The sequence below is a fragment of the Bos indicus genome, chromosome 29 (assembly GCF_029378745.1).
Source record: "Bos indicus isolate NIAB-ARS_2022 breed Sahiwal x Tharparkar chromosome 29, NIAB-ARS_B.indTharparkar_mat_pri_1.0, whole genome shotgun sequence".
In the NCBI taxonomy this organism is placed as follows: domain Eukaryota; kingdom Metazoa; phylum Chordata; class Mammalia; order Artiodactyla; family Bovidae; genus Bos; species Bos indicus.
In genome coordinates, this window is record NC_091788.1 from 7,667,318 (window position 1) to 7,674,652 (window position 7,335).

Here is a 7,335-nt window from a genome sequence, read left to right on the forward strand (position 1 = left end):
TGGCTTGATATGAAAAATTTATTTTTTAAAGCAACTCTAAGCATGGCCACATTGTAGTAAAAAGGTATAATGAAACAGGACAGGTATGAGACACTATTCAGTCTATATCTTGTTGTTCAGTCGCTTATTCATGTCCAACTCTTTGCAACCCCATGGACTGCAGCATGCCAGGCTTCCATGTCCTTCACCATCTGCTGGAGCTTGCTCAAACTCATGTCCATTGAGTCAGTGATGCCATCCAACCATCTTGAGTCACAGAATATGAGTCAGGGCTTGTGGTCCTGTCCATCAGGAATGGCCCTGCTGCAGTTTCAGGTAGCTGTCAGCTGTCTAGAGGATTTCAGGACTATCACCTCCAGCTTTCTGAATCAGTTTCACAAAGAACAGGGATCTTTGTCCTGAACCAAAGAAATAGAACACCAATTTGGTATGTGGTTCTAGAAGCAGAAGCTAGAATTGGTCCTGACTTAGTGACGGTTGAAGCAAAAACTTGTTCATTAGATTTTAGACTCGATATTTTCTCTTATCGAGTTAATGATATTTCAACGTATCATTAACCTTCTTGGTCCTCCTTCTGATTCTCTTAATTTTTCCTTTGTGAACTCCTGTCCTTCAGCTTAGCCCTTACACTTTGGTAATTGTCAGGCTGTCTTCAGCCTCTTCCCTCCACTTCCTCTATGTTCTATGGGCTTGCTTTGGGTGATCTCTACCGCCATGTCAACTCTTACTTATTTGGTGAGAATTAATAAAAACTGCATTCAGTCAATACCTAAAGTAGTCTGAATACCCTGCAGGTATTCTCATTGCCTGTCTATACCTGAGTAGAGGAGATGCCCGATAAATATCTGTATTAACCTGAATGACTGAATGACCCCTTCCTTGAGTCCTACAGCAATATATCCAGCTTATCATTAGATACCCTCATTCTGATATCCCACAGGTACTTGAAATAAATGTCTCCATTTGTTTTTGTTGTTGTTGTTGTTTAGTTGCTAGGTTGTGTCTGACTCTTTTTTGACCCCATGGACTCTAGTGCGCTGGGCTCCTCTGTCCTTGGAATTTCCCAGGCAAGAATACTGGAGTGGGTTGTCTTTTCCTTCTCCAGGGGATCTTTCCGACGCAGGACTGAGCCCTCATCTCCTGCAAGGGCAGGTAGATTCTTTACTGCTGAGCGACCAGGGAAGCCTCCATTTGTCTTTACTTTCTTCCAGAAACACCTACTCTACCATCACTTCCTCTTAGTGGCTACAACACTATACCATGTTGAATAAATATGTATAGTTTTGTGGCTAAAGAAGTATTGTGCTTTTTATTTATGGACAACTATTTATTCAGAATATCTCCTTAAGTCTGCCTACAAGTAAAGGAGTGTGCTACAGTGGAAAGAAGGGGGCACTGGAACTCAGACACACTTTGGGAATCAGCCAAATTCTCTAGCTCAGTCACTCAAGTTGTATGACACTCGGCATGATCCTTAATCTCTCTGCTCTAAACACTTTTTCATTTCTAAACTAAAGTGAGTAATACCTACCTTATAGCACAGCTGTAGGGATTAGACAGTGAGCACATGCATGTAGTGTCTACACACAGAAGACATTCAATAACTGATAACTGTTATCATAAAAAGCAATTATACCTGTGCATTTTGCCTCTCTCCATTTCCTCACTTTTAATTCAATTTCTCTGTTCTTCTTAGTTTACTACTAATACTTGTCAGTATTCTGTATTCCAAATTGTTGAGAAGACTTGTTAAAATCATAAAAATCAGGAAGAAAAAAATATATTAGACATTAAAAGCCTAAAGCACCTAATAGCAGTGTGAATTTGCATTTCAATCATTCTTTCCCTCTAAACCCAACCTTAACTAGGTCTTGGAACAAGTCAACACCCAGGAGAGGCAAGTCTTAGAACTACTTTTGAGATTGCAGGTTTAGGTAGAAATTCTAGAGGACAGGGTTATTGTAGGAAATCTATGATCAGGCAAAAAGCATATGTTTTTCAAAGTATGGAAATGTACTAAATAAGAAAGCAATTAAAATATTAAGAACAAATGATGAGATAACTAAGAAATGTATTAAAATGAAGTTACCTTGAGATACTTCAACCTGTTACAACTGAAAGATGTAATAGACAAAAATTAAGCATGGTCATAAGAGATGTAATCACTTTGAGTGTATATCAAAGTTCATCTGAGTAGAGAAAACATAATTTTTAATGTTTATCTCATAAACTTAAGCCATAAATTTAACCAGAAAAAATGATTGCTTAAATTTTAAATGTTAATATTATATATGCTACATTCTTAGAACATAATCTAATTTTTTAAAAAAGAAAATAAATATAACTAGTTGAAATAAGAAAGATCTTTCTGTGTTGTTGGGTGTTGTCATTATAGACATGCCTGAACCAGCTAAGTCTGCTCCTGCCCCTAAAAAGGGCTCTAAAAAAGCTGTGACCAAGGCCCAGAAGAAGGACGGCAAGAAGCGCAAGCGCAGCCGCAAGGAGAGCTACTCCTCCTACGTGTACAAGGTGCTGAAGCAAGTCCATCCGGACACCAGCATCTTGTCCAAGGCCACGGGCATCATGAACTCCTTCGTCAATGACATTTTCCAGCGCATTGCTGGCGAGGCATCCCGCCTGGCACATTACAACAAGCACTCGACTATCACATCCAGGGAGATCCAGACCGCCGTGCACTTGCTGCTACCTGGGGAGCTGGCCAAACATGCCGTGTCTGAGGGCACTAAGGCTGTCACCAAGTATACCAGCTCCAAGTAAATATAATATGCCTAGCCGCTGTTAACAGAGAAGGCAATGGCACCCCACTCCAGTACTCTTGCCTGGAAAATCCCATGGTGGAGGGCCTGGTGGGCTGTAGTCCATGGGGTCGCTAAGAGTCGGACATGACTGAGCGACTTCACTTTCACTTTCACTTTCACTTTCATGCATTGGAGAAGGAAATGGCAACCCACTCCAGTGTTCTTGCCTGGAGAATCCCAGGGACAGGGGAGCCTGGTGGGCTGCTGTCTATGGGGTCGCACAGAGTCGGACACGACTGAGGCGACTTAGCAGCAGCAGTTGAAATAAGAAATGGAATCAACTAGATATTAAACCTTAGTTATAAACTTTTTAAATTACAAAGAAAAACAAGTATGTCATGTGATAACTTGTGGAATACAGTTAAAACTTGTTTCAAAAAAAAAAAACCTGAGCCTAATACACCTTTATTATTAAAGGAAAAGACTAAGAGTGAGGTGCTAAGTTCTCATATTAACAAATTAAGAAAAGAAAAGCAAAACAAACTCAATAAAGTAGAAATAAAAAATTATTCCAAATAAAAGATGAAATTGGTTAAAAAATAAACAAACAAACAAAATACCCAAAATTGGTTACTTGAAAGTAATATCCCAAATTTAATTTCACTGAATGCTCCACTGAATTAAAAAAATAGTAGAGGGGGTAGCAAAAGCATACAATTTTGAAAGTGAGTAAAAAATTTTAAAACAAATAAAGCAATCATAATATTTATACAGAGTGGGAGCTGAGAAAAACATGAAAAAGAAGACTAGGAAGCAAACTTGCTTTAAAATCAATCAGTGAAACAAAATATTCTAGTATTTAATGAACTGAATATATTCATATTTGGTGTTTAATTTGGAGGGAAAATAAGGTTTATTTTATAAACAGCACTATCATCATTGCCTTAAATAAAAATATGATACCATATACAAAAGCAGACCTTCAGATCAGATCAGATCAGTCGCTCAGTCGTGTCCGACTCTTTTCGACCCCGTGAATCGCAGCACCCCACGCCTCCCTGTCCATCACCAACTCCCGGAGTTCACTCAGACTCATGTCCATCGAGTCAGTGATGCCATCCAGCCATCTCATCCTCTGTCATCCCCTTCTCCTCCTGCCCCCAATCCCTCCCAGCATCAGAGTCTTTTCCAATGAGTCAACTCTTCGCATGAGGTGGCCAAAGTACTGGAGTTTCAGCCTCAGCATCATTCCTTCCAAAGAAATCCCAGGGCTGATCTCCTTCAGAATGGACTGGATGGATCTCCTTGCAGTCCAAGGGACTCTCAAGAGTCTTCTCCAACACCACAGTTCAAAAGCATCAATTCTTCGGCGCTCAGCCTTCTTCACAGTCCAACTCTCACATCCATACATGACCACTGGAAAAACCATAGCCTTGACTAGACAGACCTTTGTTGGCAAAGTAATGTCTCTGCTTTTGAATATGCTATCTAGGTTGGTCATAACTTTCCTTCCAAGGAGTAAGCATCTTTTAATTTCATGGCTGCAGTCACCATCTGCAGTGATTTTGGAGCCCAGAAAAATAAAGTCTGCCACTGTTTCCACTGTTTCCCCATCTATTTCCCATGAAGTGGTGGGACCAGATGCCATGATCTTCGTTTTCTGAATGTTGAGCTTTAAGCCAACTTTTTCACTCTCCACTTTCACTTTCATTAAGAGGCTTTTGAGTTCCTCTTCACTTTCTGCCATAAGGGTGGTATCATCTGCATATCTGAGGTTCTTGATATTTCTCCCGTCAATCTTGATTCCAGCTTGTGTTTCTTCCAGTCCAGCGTTTCTCATGATGTACTCTGCATGTAAGTTAAATAAACAGGGTGACAATATACAGCCTTGACGAACTCCTTTTCCTATTTGGAACCATTCTGTTGTTCCATGCCCAGTTCTAACTGTTGCTTCCTGACCTGCATACAAATTTCTCAAGAGGCAGATCAGGCGTTCTGGTATTCCCATCTCTTTCAGAATTTTCCACAGTTTATTGTGATCCACTCAGTCAAAGACTTTGGCATAGTCAATAATGCAGAAATAGATGTTTTTTTGGAACTCTCTTGCTTTTTCCATGGTGCTTCCAAAATACTAATTTAAAATTAAATGGCAATAATTTAAAATATTTCAATTTGAAACAACTTAAAATATCAAAATTTAAAACAACTTAAAGCATTTAAAACAACCCAGGAAAGATAATTTGTAAGGAAAGGATATGGTTGTCACTTTCCTATGGAAATAAAAGGAGCTACAGAAAGTATGTGTATTCAAAATTTCTTATTGCGATATTGTTTGCACTGGCAAAAAATAATGCTAAATACCTAGAAACAACACAAATGGCCATTTAACAATAGTTAAATAGATTTGCTACATACCTTAGTATTCAATGCCTTAAGTATTGAACATTCTTTGGCATTGCCTTTCTTTGGGATTGGAATAAAAACTGACCTTTTCCAGTCCTGTGGCCACTGCTGAGTTTTACAAATTTGCTGGCATATTGAGTGTAGCACTTTAACAGTATCATCTTTTATGATTTGAAATAGCTCAACTGGAATTACATCACTTCCACTACCGTCACTGACTGGATGGACATGAGTTTGAGCAAGCTTTGGAAATTGGTGATGGGCAGGGAAGTTTGGTGTGCTACAGTCCATGGGGTTGCAAAGAATCAGACATGACTGAGCGACTGAACTGAACTGAAGTACTGGTTAAAAACAAAATTCAATTGATTAAATTTGAAGACATGTTTGGTGTTATTCAAGGATGTGTGTGCGTGCTTAGTCACTCAGTCATGTCTAACTCTTTGTGACCCCACAGACTGTAGCCTGCCAGGCTCCTCTGTCAATGGGATTCTCCAGGCTAGAATACTGGAGTGGGTTGCTGTGCCCTCCTCCAGGGGATCTTCCCAACCCAGGGACTGAACCCAGGTCTTCCACAATGCAGGCAGATTCTCTCCCCGCTGAGCGACCAGAGAAGTCCATAAATCTAATAAACAGAAGAGAGCTCTGATAAGTGCCACAAAATGGAAAGCTTTTATAGAAAAGAGGGTAGGGGCAAGGAGTTCAGTTGGGTTCAGTCACTCAGCTATCTGACTCTTTGCGACCCCATGGACTGCAGTACACCAGGCTTCCCTGTCCATCACCACCTCCTGGAGCTTGCTCAAACTCATGTTCATCAAGTCTGTGATGCCATTCAACCATCTCATCCTCTGTCATCCCCTTCTCTTCCCGCCTTCAATCTTTCCCAGCATCAGGGTCTTTTCAAATGAGTCAGTTCTTCACATCAGGTCGCCAAAGTATTTGAGCATCAGTTTCAGCATCAGTCCTTCCAAGGAACATTCAGGACTGATTACCTTTAGGATGGACTGGTTGGATCTCCTTGCAGACCAAGGGACTCTCAAGAGTCTTCTCCAACACCACAATTCAAAAGCATCTATTCTTCGGCACTCAGCCTTTTTTATAGTCCAATTCTCACATCCATACATGACTAGTTGAAAAACCATAGCTTTGACTAGATGGACCTTTGTTGGCAAAGTAATGTTTCTGCTTTTTAATACGCTGTCTAGGTTGGTCATAGCTTTTCTTCCAAGGAGTAAGTGTCTTTTAATTTCATGGCTGCAGTCACCATCTGCAGTGATTTTTGAGCCCCCCCAAAATAAGTCATCAGCAATAAATAATATATAAATATATAAAAGGTTCCCTCTTCTTCCTCTGTAGTAGACTGGAGAAGGCCCAGAATACCTCATTGGTTCTAACCGGAAAATTCCAAACTGCTTGATTAAGGTTTTATTTGGGAGTAAGGTCAACATCTGCTGGATCATGAAAAAAGCAAGAGAGTTCCAGAAAAACATCTATTTCTGCTTTATTGACTATGCCAAAGCTTTTGACTGTGTGGATCACAATGAACTGTGGAAAATTCTGAAAGAGATGGGCATACCAGATCACCTGACCTGCCTCTTGTGAAACCTATATGCAGGTCAGGAAGCAACAGTTAGAACTGGGCATGGTACAACAGACTGGTTCCAAATCGGAAAAGGAGTACATCAAGGCTGTATACTGTCACCCTGCTTATTTAACTTCTATGCAGAGTACATCATGAGAAACGCTGGGCTGGAAGAAGCACAAGCTGGAATTAAGATTGCTGGGAGAAATATCAAGAACCTCAGATATGCAGATGATACCACCCTTATGGCAGAAAGTGAAGAGGAACTCAAAAGCCTCCTGATGAAAGTGAAAGAAGAGAGTGAAAAAGTTGGCTTAAAGCTCAACATTCAGAAAATGAAGATCATGGCATCTGGTCCCATCACTTCATGGGAAATAGATGGGGAAACAGTGGAAACAGTGGCAGACTTTATTTTTCTGGGCTCCAAAATGGTAATGCAGATGGTAATTGCAGCCATGAAATTAAAAGACAGTTACTCCTTGGAAGAAAAGTCATGACCAACCTAGATAGCATATTCAAAAGCAGAGACATTACTTTGCCAACAAAGGTCTGTCTAGTCAAGGCTATGGTTTTTCCAGTGGTCATGTATGGATG

At 40.3% G+C, this 7,335-nt stretch overlaps 1 long non-coding RNA gene across 1 annotated transcript; it reads right to left on the reverse strand.

The window, feature by feature from the left end:
• LOC139180646 (uncharacterized) lies at nucleotides 1-7,335 on the reverse strand. The gene is made up of 2 exons (XR_011564892.1): nucleotides 1,637-7,335; nucleotides 1-398 (listed from the first exon to the last, which is right to left on the reverse strand). It is a non-coding gene; the product is annotated as an uncharacterized lncRNA (long non-coding RNA).